Here is a 15,325-nt window from a genome sequence, read left to right as displayed (position 1 = left end):
GGAAAGATGTAAAAGAGCAGGAAGGTACTAACCTGACTTTGCACAAATGCAAGGAATATAGAGCAGGAGTGATAAGTGTTGCTAACAACACTGACCTAGAGGGCAGAGTTGGAAGCTGGAAATAGTTCTCATAAGTGTGATGTTAATATGTGGTACAGGGATATGGTTTACAGAAGAGAAATAGGAAATAAGTTTTGTGTTATGCTGTAGAATGTATAATGCTAGCAAGGCAACATGATAATGAAGAACAGTCTTGATAATTTTAAGGTAGAAATAAAGTAAGAGAGATTGAAGAATTTCAGCACAGATTTCCTTCTCAACTGGAGGATACAGTGACAAGCAAGAAGACAAGCCATACTGGATCTATCTCATACCCTGAAGACAATATAGATTGAGAAGGTGTTTTACCTAGCTTCCTATCTGAAATCACTATTGCTCGGCTTCTAGGTCTAAGTCCTCTTGTAAAGACAGAAACTAACTGCAAACAGTGGATCTGGATCTTGGTTTAAACTGCAAGCCTCCCCTGCCCTTGTAAAGTTCAGAGTTATACAGAGCCAGAGCTTAAGTTCACATTCACATCTAGTGAGAAAATCAGGGAAGTGAGGTACTGGTTATCACAAGCTGTTTAAGATCATCAGACTAAAAAAAACAGGTTCATGAAAAGCAAAAGTGCAAAAATACTGAACTGGTTAAAGGCATCACTTGGGGAATTAAGACAGCTAATAAGTAGCAAATAAAATGGGAGGGACGATTTCTAAAAGGGCCAGTATGTTCACCAACAGAAGCAGCCAAGGGTATAAACCTCAAAGTTCACCATGGCTATGAACAGATGTCCTGGGAGAAAGCCTTTTGTACAGATAGTACATTTTACCCTGCATACTTCAGAGGGGCTTGAAGCAGGACAGTTCCATCTGTACAAACACTTTTTCCCAGGCATTGTTTTGTACCTCTGTATGGCTATTGTGCATCATTCCAGGGACAAGCCAGTCAAGGCCATGTACTTTTGCTGGCCACCTAGGCTAAGGACAGACATTACACATAAACTGGTTTAAGTGATCAGAAACTGGTTTATATGTAGTGAATGTCTGTTCTGTTACAGGTTTAATCCAGTCTGAAAATGGCTGAAACCGGTTTGAGACGACCCTGGTTGAATGTAGTATCAGACTTAGGGTTTTTGAACCCGAAAGCTTGCTTAATAACTATTCTCCAACCATTTGGGTTGGTCTAATAAAAGATATCAAATTTACTCAAGAAACCTTGTCTGTATCAGACTTAACTAATTTGGGTGAAACCAGTTTATGCAATGTCTGTCCCAGACCTCTTCCTGGTTTAAGTTAAATCAGAGTCCCCCAGAATCCCAGATGCTTTGGGGCTCTGGGCAGGGCTGTCTACTGGTGCAGAGCAGGTTTGTCCCTGCACCTCTCCTTCCTAGCCAAAGCACTATCACTGCTCTTGCTGGCAGTGGCTGCCGGGCTTTCCCCTCCCTCCTAACCCCCTTCCCCCCGACTGGCTGCTCAAGAAGGGATCCCCCTCCCCCCCCTCTCCCATGGCAGGGACCCCAGTGCAGGGACCCGGCATCTGGCCATACCCCCCTCCCCCCACCCTTGCTAGCTAATGCTGGGAGGTGTCTATGTGGGTCTCCAATTTCACTGGAACAAAGGGCAGACAGCTAGTGGCTTGCACATACAAATGCACCCTGTAGATAAGAAGATCTTGAAACTAATGAGAGAGGGTGCAATCTGCCAGTCTTCAAGAGTGGACAGAGAAATGTGTTTGTCTGCAAACCATGTCATTTCTGTCTGAAGAAGCAGGGAGACAGAGGTTGAAAAGCCCAGTATCAACAGGTGCAGGGTCTGCCAACACTCCTGCCCCTTGAGCAGACAGCAGGGAAAAGCCTAGGGATGCAGGTCAGGGTGGGGATTAAAACCCCTCCCTAATCAGATCATCCTGTTGGGGCCTGGCCACACCCTCCCCCTCAGCTCAGCACTATGGAAGGGACGGGAGGGCTGCTCTAGCGTGCCCCAGCTTCTAGTCTGAGCCACTGCATGTGCCTGTATTTCTGGAATGAAAAGGAAATGTTTATCCACCTCCAAATCAGTTCAAGCTTTGCAGGTTAGACTAAAGATTGCGGAGAGGAAACAGAGGGACAGGAATCATTTGTGCTAAGCAAGCATTAAAAAGAACTTTTCCCCCTTTAACATATGTATCAGGGGAAAAGAAATGGAAGAAAAGAAACATGGGCAACTGGTGCCTCCTGAGTCAGGGGGGGCACTTACCCAGTGGTCAGTCAGCGGCCAATCCCACTGACTGGGGTGGGGGAGGGTCATACCAACTGGAGGGGAGGGGAAGTCCCCCCCGCAGCTGACCTCGCCAACCCACTTCCAGGACAGACCCCACTCCCCGGCTGGTGCTCTTGGGGGGGGCACCAGTGCTCTCGCCTGCCACGCTTTCTAGGAATGCTGGCTGACAGGGGTGCACCAGCACCCCTGTGCACCCCCCTATGCATCACCACTGAAAGGAAATAAATCTATTGATAAGGAAGATGGAGTGATGGGAGTTACAGTAACTCAATGTATGTGATACAAAATTATTTCAAAATCTGTTGTTAGCAAGAAAAATGCAATCTCTGTACAGCTGTATTATAAGGAAAGGCTTATGGAGAGTCAATGGAGATATCAATAGAGACCAAGTCATGGAAGGTTTGAAAAAAAAAAACTGTGAACACCAGTAGGTGTACTGGTCTGGATGTCAAGTGTTCTAGGAAAGCACCACAGTCCAGAGGGGTAAGACACTGAACTTGGGAGGCAAAACCAAAGCTAGAATCCAGGTGTTCTGAGAATATGACTTGGGCAGATCACTAAACCCTTTCCTGCTCAACTCCCATATTTGTAAAATAAAGATACTATTTCTTTCTCTGGGAAGTGCTGTAAGCTTCTTGGATGAAAAGTGTTGCCAAATTATTAGGGTGATCAGAGCTACCTAACAAACTTTTTGAAGTACTCAGTTCTTCTTCAAAAGTCTTGGCTTTTACTTCCAAGGAAATGAAGATCATGGTCATTGTTACCAGGAGATGTACAATGCAAATGGAAGGTCTTGGATGGAGTCCATATTTGTCTGTAAAAAGGGGAGCAATTACTGGCTAAAACAACTCAAGGTAAAAAGTCTCACCAAGACAGCATGGTCTAATGAAGGTATTATTGTGTAGCTCAGGTTTCAGAAGATGTATATGAATTAGCTGAAGTGGAGTGAACTGAAATCGTGCCCTGAAGGGCTCATAGTAGCAGGGTGATCAGGCCCAGAGTTGACAAACAAGCCAAGCCCCCTCACCCCTGAGCAACTATAAGACATGTTCAGTGGATGAAACATTCTCAATCTGGTGCTGCAGGTACCCATCAAAATGAATGTTGCTGAGCAATGATCGCTTAATTCTTCTGATAAGGGCTAAACCAGGAGTCATGGAGGAGTTAGCAGCTTTCCCAGACCTGTCACACTGGCTATTGTGTCAGAGAGAGCTTGAAAGGCCTGTACCTGAGACAGCATAATCAACACATAGAAGACAGTTGTGCTGGGGACAATTAGCAGTGTGTTCAGTGGACCCTGGGAAGTAGGTTGGAAAGAACGTGATAATCACGATCTTCCAGTGAACAAAGTACTTTACACCATGCCAGATTTTCTCTAGGCTACAACAGCTGGTTCCATGTCTAGATTTTTTTGTCAGATCTGGACAAGACCCAGCATTCATGAGGCTATGGATCACTAGGATTTAAATAAAAGCCTTTTCCATTAGAAGAATGGCATCAGCCAAGCATGTACTTAAACCAAGATTAGAAAGAAACCTGTATAATCCAACTGAATTCATGAGCTGCATGAAAGGGTGGTTTCCAGTGAAATTTTTGTATTTTACCCTATAGATGGTCCTCATCTATGAATCAAACCTGGGGCTTGGAAAGCAAATGCCTAAATTAACAGTTTAGTTTTGTCCTAAAAAGTGAGCAATGGAACTTCCAGTGCCTCAAGCCTCGAGGGTATTAGGACCACGAGCTTGGTTCAGCCATTACGAATCAGGCATTTGTACAATTCTGATTCTAATACCTTCCTGAGTGAGTTTGGATACTGGTCATGGTAGCATGGCTAGTGTACGTACCAGGGACTGTTTCCCACAGGCCCATTTCAGCTAATAATAAGTGCTTTTTGTCACAGTAGTCCCACCTTCATCTCTTGTGAACTAAAAAGGATTTTACACCTTTCAGAATTAAGTATACTTTTTCAGAGCCTCTTAAAAATAGCACAAAGAAAAGCAACTATAGAGAACCACTGTCCTTTCAGCACAATATAGACACCTACTAATTTAGCAGAAATGCTCTAGGTTCTGTTAATGACATTAAAATCACAGCCCACAACCAGCTTCCTATGGTATAACTTTTGCCCCTTCCAAATAGTGAATCACAGCTATAGTTTCAGTAAAGATCTTAATGAGCTGACAAAACCTCAGAAAAAGAAACACACTTAAAGGCTACTCCATTGTAGTATACTGTCATAATCTTGTACCATCAACCACTTTCATCTCTTCCTCCCTATTTTTGTAGATCCTTTCCCCTCTCTTCAAACTTTGGAGAGCAGTGCTATTTCAGGACAAGTAGTAGTGCCTGAAACATTGCTCCTATGATCATAAAGGGAGATCAGGATGAAAATCCTTCAAAATCCAAACGGCTCAGATCCAGGTCTTGAAGCAGCAGGATAGCTCTAACTCTAATAAGAAACAGAATACAAACTGCCTAGACCAAGATATCTTACTCTAATAGTCAAGGAGGATTGTTGCCACATTCATCAGTAAGCTGCAGCCAGAGCTTAATAAGAAGAGATAGCAGGGGACTATCCAGACCCATTCCTCTGCTTAAAGCCGCTCTTCATCTCCCTGATGTGGATACAATGCTTCCCCTCCCATTTTAGACTGCTTTGACCTTGGCCTTCAGCCCTTTATGGTGTCCAAGGTGATTCCAGCAGACACAAAGTCAGTGTATACCACAGGGCGGGCAATTATTTCGAGCAGAGGGCCACTTACCCAGTTTTGGCAAGTCATCAAGGGCTGCATGGGTAGCCCTGCCCCTTGACAGGTGCCCCACCCCCTGGTCACCATCTTGGGACCAGAAGTCCTGCCCCCTAACCCCTGGCTTTTGCCACTAGAAGTCCTTCCCCTTGTCCCCTGAAATTACTCCTTTTAGCAACGGGTTTTGCCTCCCCCTGACCACTGTGGCACCAAGTCCCAGCTGCTCCTCCAGTCCCAGCACAGCAGCTGGGAATCAAGTGATGCCGTAGCACAGCGAGCAGGGAGAAGCAGGAAAAAGGCTGCAGCAGGTCAGGGGACGGGGCAATGAGCAGGCACGTGGAGCGCAGCAACAGTCGCGCGGGAGCGTGGGGCCCATGCCGGTGCACTGGGGCCAGCAACACTGGGACCTAGAGTGGGGTGGCAGGAGCGCGGGGCCCAGGCTGGCAGGGCTGTATGGAGCTGGGCTGCGCTGCTCAAGGAGGGAGCCAGCCCGGCTCCATAGAGTCTTGCCAGCCCCGAAGCTCCTCCCAACCCCCGCTCTGGGCCCTGCCAGCGCTGGCCCTGGTGCACTGGCACAGGCCCTGCGCTCCTGCCCAGCTGTCGCTGAGCTCCACGCGCCTGCTCATGCCTCTTCCCCACTGCCCGCTGCAGCCTTTTTCCTGCCCCCCATGCCCGCCACACTCTGGCATCACGTGGCTCCTGGCTGCAGCACTGGGACTGCAGGAACCAACCTGACTGGCCCTGAGGACTGGGGTGATGGTCCGTTGTCCTCCCCTGTCCCGCTCCTTCTTATCTGTATTTCCCTTGGCACAGAGAGGCAGGAACAGTCCTGCTAGGCAGAGGTTTCTATCTGGGGTTTGGGGTGGGAGGGGCTGAACCAGACTTTCTGCTGTGGCTGTTTAGTTCTGCCACTAGCTCCCGCTGGCGTCCTACTGCCCCGGCTCCTGTCATCTTTACAGGCAGCCAGGGGCAGATAAATATTAATTTTCTAAATTTTTTAGGGGCCCACAGGATATATTTTGCCTGCCCTGGGTATACCATTATCACAATACAGAGAAAGGTCCTATGATGGAAAGGAGAACAGAGCTGGAGTATTCCTATATCTCAGCTAATCTAACCTCTATGAAGCCCATAATGACACAATACAGCTGGGGTCTTCAAATTACTGCAACATATATGAAGGTCCAAGAAGGCTCAGGAAGACCCAGATAAGGGAGGTACAGACACAGCTTTGCCCACCTGCTACATTTCATTACTAATTGCAGAAACCGGGTTGCATTGTGTCCTGAGCTATGGTGCATATTTGCTACCTGAAGGAAGTATTTTACAAGACCCTGTGTGTTGAAGGAAAGACAGAGGCAAATATCTAAGAATGTGAATGTATTTATGCCTCTTGCCTGTTTTTAATAAATGTTGCATTTATAATAAATGTTGCATTTATAGTGCATGATTAATTATTTTGCCAAAAATCACTTTTATGGCACCTGTAAAAGGTAAATGATTTTTCATACAGCCTCCTGAGTTCCACTCCTTCTCTCCACCCCTGTCACCATTAATTCATACTGTATGAAGATGCAACATTTGTCACTGTTTTATTATGAAGTGCAATGTCTCAAGTTATTTATGAGCTTGCTATTTATTGAAATATTTGCAGGTAGCTTTAGCACATTGACTGTAGGGTGAGAATCAACCACATTGCACAGACTGGGGGGGATCTTGTACCATTTTAACCACTTCACTGCCACTATATTCATTAAGTTCATGTCACTAATGCATGTCTCCCAAGTCGATGGTGAATCAAGCATGCTCAGTAGGCTCCCAAGCTTATTTAACCCAACCTCCTGAACAGGCATGTATCTTCCAACATTTCATTACTTTCAACCAGGTTTATGCAAAATAACAGAGGGGCCTGAAGGCTTTAATGGCAGTTTGGGTTTAACAGACATAAGCATGGACACATCACTTCCCAAAAGCTACAGGTACAACAATCCTAAGAACAAACTGCACCACAGATACCTTTCAAGCCTCTTAAATTCTTCCCCTTAGATGACTGTCTTCACTCTACATGGAATCACACATACAGTCTTGCTCAAGAAAAATCCCTGATCTGCAGTCCCATTGGTTCCCAGCTATGTGTATGATAAAGGCCCAGCTCAGCTTGCACAGTGTTAAGGCTATCCCTTCTAGATCCTGTGACAAACCTGCTCAGAAACAGCATCTTCAAAGTAAACCAGCATTTCCCATTCAACTTTCCCTTTGTCATTTCCCTAAACACCATGAAAGATTGAGTGGCGTACTTCCTCACTGCAGCTTAATGTATCTACCCATAAAGTTTAGGAATGCCCAGCATTGTCTCACCTGTGGGAAAGCTAGTCCGTGCTACTCATAGTCTCTTCTTTCTGTCAGTTTGGGTATCAGCTTTCCTAAAGACAACCCTCCTTCCCAAAAAGAATTTAGGCTTCCCTTTGCACCTAGTCTCTACTTTAAGAATAATAATCCCATGCAAACCTGCTTGGAGGCAAATCAAGGATTATTCTCCAATAAACATATTTATAATGTTTTCTGTTGGACTGTTCTCTACCACTGTTTCATTTCCTGTGGGCTTTTCCCATAGTAAGCTGCTGTATCTCCTAGCAATCAGGCAGGTTATGATAATATTAAAATAGATAACCTGAGGGTATGTGATGTTTATAATAATATACATAACCTTCGTATTCTCAACAAAGCATAACTGATGAAGATTTTCAAAGGCACAAAGGGCAGTCAGATGCCCAATTCCCTTCTGTGTGTTTAATAATAATAACATCCTACCTTATTGTTATTATTAAGTTGTAACTTATTGAAGAAGCACTAGAGAAATCCAATCAGGAAGTGATCTTCCATTGCATGTGCGGTTATCAGTACATGTGACTCAAAGACAATACCTGCCTCCAAAGAGCTTACAGCCCAAGTCTAAAGGGAAAGACAATTAAGGGATATAACAAACAGATGGGGAGAGCACAAGGTAACAATGAGACAATTAGCAATCAGTGTAATCAGCAGGGTCACAGCACAGCAGCTGCTTTGTCAAGAGTTCAGGTCTGCTACCTGCTGCTGCACATACAAGGAGACCATCTGTTGGCTCCAAGATTCCTGCTACCCAGAGAATGGTTATTTCTAGCCTGTGCTTATGGCACCTGTTGGTGTTCACCAACTGGTGTCCAACTGACACAGAGCATTAGAAACCAGCAGAGTCCCCATCTGGTAAATGGACTTCGTATTTTTTCTCCATTGAGTGTTTTATCTGATGAATTGAACAGAAATCTGCTCTGGCCACACAAGAGAGCTCTATCAGGAGACTCAAAAGGTATCTACTCTGGCTGAGCTACTAGAAGCTGTGTTGAGAGCTTCCCTCTCTCTCCATTTATTATGATTCTAAGCTTCAAATTCATTAATCCTACACCCTTGGCTTTTAGAAAATAATTCCCCACGCTGTTAATGCAGCCTCACAGTCATCTCTGATAAAAGGAAAAGGATTCAAAGCTTCATGCCATTCTCTCGTTCCATCTTCTCCCAGTCCAAGGCATCCAAAGGTTTCAAAACACATGAGTTGGTGATGCTTTCAGAGCCAAATTTTCCAAACAGCCCAGCTCCCATCAAAGCATGTAAATGAAAACTAAATTTTAAAGGGTGCTCACAAGCCAGCAGTTCCCAGTAGGATTTTATGCTCAGATTTTTCAAAGAGGTCAGCACCTGATATGCTGATCACTTATTACAATGTGTTTTCCTCCCCCATTTTGATCTGATCCCATGTAGGCATCTGATCCTAATTTTCATTGCTTAGAGCAGTGGGGCTCAACCTGTTTCTCCTGACAAGCCAGACGGGCAGTGCCCAATCTGTCCATGGGCCAGATCCGGAACCTGGTGCAGTTGTGATGGGATGCTGAGGGAGACAAGGGGCAGCCCAGCCCCAATCCAGCACAATGGGGGACATGGCTGAGCCCCAGAGAAGGGGAGTGGTGGGGGCCCAGATCCAACCTACTGTGCAGGGCTTGGATTTGGAAATTTGGCAGGGGGGAGCATGGCTGTATTAATTGCCACCACTCCCCCGCTACCAAATTTTTTGGCCCATGGGAAGCTGCCAGTGATCCCCTGGCTGGGTAGGGATTCCCCACTCAGTTGGGGGCTGGCAGGAGCTGTCCCACTTGTGGGGCAGCAGCCAGCAAGTTCCCCGATTCTCTGCCCAGCCACTGGCTGGCCAGCACCTGCCCCAAAAAGGGGACAGCTCAAGGCCAGCCCCCAGCTAAATAGGAAATCCCCACCCAGCTGGGGGCTCACTGGCAACTGCCCCACAAGTGGGACTGCTGCCAGTGAGCCCCCAGCTAGGTGGAGAAGCAAAGTGCTCCCCAGTCCTGGAGCTGCTAGGCTCCCAGCTTCTGTGGGGAGCCAGGAGCCATGCAGCACCAGGACGGGGGAGCAGAGAGAGACTCCATCCCACCACTGATCAGCTCCCAGCTCCTGGGGGTAGCCAGAGGCTGAGCAGTGCCAGGACTGTGGACAGAGCACTCCCACATCCCCTGTGGTCCTCTGCTGGTGTGGCTGACAGGGAGCAAATTTGCTCCCAGTCAGTGTCTACATGAGCAGTACTATGCAGCAACTAATGCGCAATTAATTACTACCTGTATTTACAGGTAATAGAAATCCATTCATTCGCTTAATTTACTGCACAGTAGCTGCTGCACATGGTTACATGGTGATGATTAATCTACTGTGCAGTAAAGCATCTCATGTAGATATGCCCCATGAAATGAATAAGTCTCAGCTATAGTAGACTACTGTTGAATATAACATGGCAGCTGCATCTGAGACTAGAAGAAAACTTCTGTCCATTGAAAGGCACAGGAAAGGACAGACAGTAGCAATCTACTATCTGATCTTCCTAATACATATTGGGGGAGAACATTTTTCTGTGAAAAATTCCATGAAAAATGAAAATAAGCAAAGTTTTCTTTGAGCTTTTCAATATTATATATATATTGAAAGTTGCATTTTCAAGTTTTAGCCCAAAGTTTTCACTTTTCAATAAAACTACATATTTTTTAAGAAAACAGGCTTTCCTCTCAATTTTGTTTTTAGTATAAAAGCAAACATTTCAAACCAACTCTATTTGTACAGCTGTACATAGGTGTAATCTAGTGCCATCTAGCTAATTCCCCTAGAAACTCACATCATCACTGCTAGAATATTTAGGAAGTACAATATCAAAACCCATTTAGCAACCACCAGAAGTTCCAGGATATACAGACAGCAGGTCACCGTACACCTATATGCACCTTACACTTTTATGGCTGGCATACATTTTCTGGGCTACAGCTGGTGAATTCTCTTTTGTTGTTGTTGAAAACATGCTGTACACTTGAAAGCCACTTTAGCAAAATATTTAGTATAAACAATGCCATTTTGTGCCTTAATGTAATTATATAATTACTGAAAGAAGCAAATAAGCCACAGCATAAGGTAAACCTTTTATAACCCTTGTCAGAAGTTAAAAGAGGATGTGGTTTAACAATCCAAGCCAGCAAAATACAGACAGCAGTTTGACAAGAAAACAAATGACCATTGGGAAAAATAATTGGTGGATATTTGTGAAAACAGCACATAGCATTAAGCAATGAAATGTATATATATGAAAGCATATGAGCAGAAATGGCTGACTGGATAAATGGTGAAACAAAATCATAATCACAGGAATTGCAACTTTAAGTCAAGAAACTGCATGGAACACAGGACTTGAACATTAAGCAACCACAAAACTGCCTAACACCCTAAGAAACAGTATAAAATGCAAACAGTGACATTACAAATTTGGAGAGAAGCTTGAACCCAAGACGACAGCAACTCTGTCAAATCCTGATGTGATGATGGACTCTTGGCCAGCTGAAATCACTGTAACGAATCACAAGGCTTATGTAAAAATATCTGCATTGACTGCCAGGGCTTGCTTAGCCATTAAGTGTTGCATTTAAAGCCTTGCTTAAACATTGGTGTTCAATAAATTAGGATTTGAGACTGGAATAGTCTCACTTGTCAATTCATTTCCATTTTCCCCACCCCTTAACTAAATTTAGTACACCCACCTGACTGGGGGTTTGTTTGTTTTTTTAATTAAAATTGATATTTTGCTGAAACTAAAATGTTCTTCAGGAACATTTAGACATGAAGAAGTATCATTTTGAAAATAAGATAATAAAATATGCATTTTATGAAGCTGAAATATAACATTTTTAATTTTAAAATGATTTTTCATTTTAATCTATTCATTGTAAATATATTTGAAAAGGCAAAAATCAAAACCAAACACTTTGTATTGAAAGTAGAAGGTTTTTAAGAATTTGAAACATTTTATATAAAAATTTGCAAATTATTTTTGTTTTCATTCCTACGGATATTCAAAAAAACCCCAATTTTGCAATGTTGGAAATTCTAAGTAATAGAATTCGGAGCTCTGACCACTGCCTCCTTACCTGCGTAATTAGTTATTTATCCCTGCCCCAAATTAGTGTACGGCAACATTATTGTGATTCAGTAGCATTTTACTCCATTTTGCAGAGGAGTGATAGACCCTGCAGTGTGCAAGACAAATGGGCATTTGGGCTCCCTCTGCTGAGCAAAATGACTAATCCCATCGGGCCCAATTCTGCTTGGATTTACACCAATATAATATTAGTAGTCATGTTAGAAGCCGAGGAGGAAGCCGGAAATGTAATCCATCTCAACATTAATAAGGTTTCACATGACAGTCTCATAAGCAAACTAAGGAAGTATAGCCTGGATATGATCATCATAATGTGGATGTACAAGTGACTGAAAAAAATCACTCTCAAAGAATTATCAATGACTTGGTGTCAACCAAGAGGGTATTTAAACTGGCATCTTGCAGGAGGCCCACTTCCATCCAAGTAGTTATGTAACTTGAATGATAGATTAGAGTATGCCTATAAAATCTGTGGATAACTGTGCAATTTAAGAACATGAGGGAGGACAGGATTAAAATCCAAAATGATCTTGAGCAACTGCAGGGACAGTCCAAAATCTACATGCTGAAATCCTATGAAGACAATTGTCAAGTGGGGTAAGCTGCCTTAATTTACCAGGGGTAGGGGTGGGCACATAAAACAGGTTGGCAGAACAATATACAGGAAGGCCTGTCCTCCTTTTAGCAAGGTATAATTTATTCATCTGCCCATACCCTTAGAAAAAAGAAATCACAACTACAAAATAGGAAATCACTTCTAAGGCTTCAATGTAGCAGAAAAGGAATGGGTCATAATATGAGTAAACATGATGCTGTTGCAAGAAAAACAAATCTCTTTCTTGGATGTATTAAAGAGAGTATGACATCTAGGACATGGGTGGTAATTATTCTGGTAAGGCATCACCTGGAATACCATGTCCAGTCTGGTGTATCACACTTCAATAACAGTATTATTCCAGAGAAGCAGACTGGCCCACTGATTAAGGCACTGAGCAGGGCATCAGGAGACCTGGGTTTGAATCCTATTTCTACTGCTAATTATGACTTTGGACAAAAAGCTGATCAGCATTCCCCACCTGTGCTTCAGCTTCCCCATCAATAAACAGGAAACCATTACTCTGGGAGCTGACTATTACCTCCGCTCAGCTTCCTAACTGCTCCAGTTCAGAGGCACAGAGGATTCCTTCACCCGCATTGGCCATGAAGGACACACCTACAATGAAAATGTCTTGCAATCTGCCCATATAAAGTATCTGGGAGACCTTCATCGCCAAACAATGACAAATGGTGCAAAAGGATCCACATGGACTTGTCAAGGTCAGGAGGGTGGGGGGACCATCTTCATGAAGAAAAAACACAATAATAAACCCTTCATATTTCCTACTGAGGAGTGAGATCTGACCTTATCTATATGCAAATTTGGGTGCCTTTTTCCTCCCCTTTGAAGGAGGGCAAGCTGGTTATAATGTGACTGATAACAGCAATACATTTGCATTTCATCAGAAGCTGTTATAAACTTCTCCTCTTTCCTTTGTTCATAGTGACTTCTGCTTTATTTAAAAAGCCCTTCTGATTAACAACAGCCCTTTGTGACTGCCACCTGTTACAGGCTCACTGGTACCTTGGGAAGCTTTTACAGACAGCTCTGCCATCTTAGCATCAGCATATTTTGCCTCCTTGTTCTTTGTCACTGGAAGATATTTGCATGAAAACATACACTTGTTCTTTGGAATCCATCTGTTCCTGTTGCTTATTACTCACCTGGAGTCAGGATGTTTGAGTTAGGCAGCTGGGGTTGGCTACATGTAGAGAGAATTTGAAAAGAAGGAGATGGAAAGTCACCTTAGCAATTCCTCTAACCCATGGGTCAGTGCGGGCCAACCTTTTTGGCAGGCATACCACAAATTAGCCCAGCACCCTCCCCAAGTTCCACTCTAATTCCTTTCTGCTGCACTATCTGCTGCTCTACTTTCTGCTCCCTGCCCTATCTGCTGCTCTGCTGCCTGTCTTCTCCCTGATCTACCACGTGCTGCACACAGTGGCTGCCTGTGCCCCCCTTATGGGGTTGCCTATGCCATATGGAATACAGCATTGCTTTCTTCACTATGTTCTCCATGCTTTTGTCCAGTCCCTCCTTTATAACTCAAGACAATGGGATTTTGATACAGAGGATTATGATAAAACAAAAATAGGGATAACTGAACTAGCTTGATTAAAGGAAGGACCAACCCAAACCTTTAAACAGCTTTGTCCTCCCCCAGCAAGCATAAATTATTGAAATCAAGGTCTCCATTAAAGCTGTTCAGAAAAATTTGAAAAGGAAACTTTTTGCCAAAAATATTGATTTGTCAAAAGTGGACATTTCATGAAAACCATGCTCATTTCAAGTAAAAAATAAAAAGTGTTTTGATAAGGCCAAAGCAATTTAAAACTTGTTTAGAACAGAACATTTCAACTTTCCATTCAAAAATGAATTTTCATTTTGATTAATCTTTATTCAACATCATATAAAATATCTTTAAAAGTCAAAATTAAAATGCAACATTTCCATAGTATGGAAATTGATTTTTTACCAGAATTTCTTTTCATGAGAAATGTTGTGGCTTTGTTTCATTATCAGAATGGCACAATTCTACTCTGTCCTGCAAACTGTCCATACACTTAAAAAAGAGAAATCAGAACTAGCTCCAAGTTTCATTCTGATGTTCAAAGCTTTTCACTGGATTTACATTAGCTACTTGAGAAGACATATCTTCCTTTGTAAACACCACCTCCCCTGACAGGTGTGTGATATGTCATTGCAATGAGACAATGAACTGGCAAAGAAAAGACTTGGTTGGGAAAGACTTTTGTAAAGTTTACCTTCCATAGTTAACAACTCATATAAGAGATAAGAATGACAGGACCTCATTATGCAGAAATTCAAATACAAAACTCATTTCTTTGACTCAGTTTCCTGGCAGAGTGAATAAAAACTTATCAAGAGAAAGCAACTTCTCTCGGAAGCTGACAAGGACCTAGCCATTATTACTGCCATTTCTACTGTGGAGATGCTTAGCTATGGCACTGATGGGACCAGATAAGCACCAAACAGATATTTCTTTTGAGATTGATGTGAACCCCCATCACCACTGAGGTAGTTTTGATCCAGATGTAAAAACTGAGGCTTAGACTCATCTATCTTGGACCTTATAACCATTCCATCATCAGAATCTCAACACCTAAAAGATTTTTCTATCAATAATCTCCTTATAAATAGAATTTGTCTCTCATTGTTCCTTGTAGGCATGGATTTCTTGTGACCTGAGAAGAACGCTTCCATGTTGTGACAATTTTTAAGGTTTCAAAATCAGTGTTCATTCCACATTTTTCCATGGTGCAGAGCTGTATTCAAATGTCACGCTTTTCTCTCAAGAAATGAGCAGGAAAAAACCACTCTACCTTGAATTTCAGAAACCTTCCCATTTACAGGGAAAAAAGACAATTAAAATTGATACATGTCCACAAAACATTTCACTATTGGTTTGATGAAAATTCATTTGGTTAAAAATGTTTCAACCAGCTCTGTGAAACAACAGAGCCCCTTTGTCAGTTATGCCCTTACCATTTTTCGTGGGAATACTCTGCTCTAAGGACCTCTCCATTTATGCCAGTGCTGCTCAACCTTCCAGCTCTACAGGCTGAATGAGTGCCACCTGTGCATAGGATCAATACGTAGATGTGCTCCTGCACACCAGCCCGATGCTGCACATGGCTCGATCTGG

At 43.2% G+C, this 15,325-nt stretch overlaps 1 long non-coding RNA gene across 2 annotated transcripts in view; it reads right to left on the bottom strand.

The window, feature by feature from the left end:
* The window catches only part of LOC102377184, a 54,883-nt gene extending 46,923 nt beyond the window's left edge, over window positions 1-7,960 (bottom strand). For both annotated transcript variants that reach the window (XR_324105.1, XR_003094546.1), the window contains exon 1: window positions 7,859-7,960. This is a non-coding gene — a long non-coding RNA (uncharacterized LOC102377184). The remainder of the gene's footprint in view (window positions 1-7,858) is intronic.
* Between the last annotated feature and the right edge of the window lie 7,365 nt (window positions 7,961-15,325).

This window comes from Alligator sinensis, unplaced genomic scaffold (genome assembly GCF_000455745.1).
Source record: "Alligator sinensis unplaced genomic scaffold, ASM45574v1 scaffold561_1, whole genome shotgun sequence".
Taxonomy (NCBI): Eukaryota; Metazoa; Chordata; order Crocodylia; family Alligatoridae; genus Alligator; species Alligator sinensis.
This window is presented reverse-complemented; position numbering and strand designations above follow the sequence as displayed.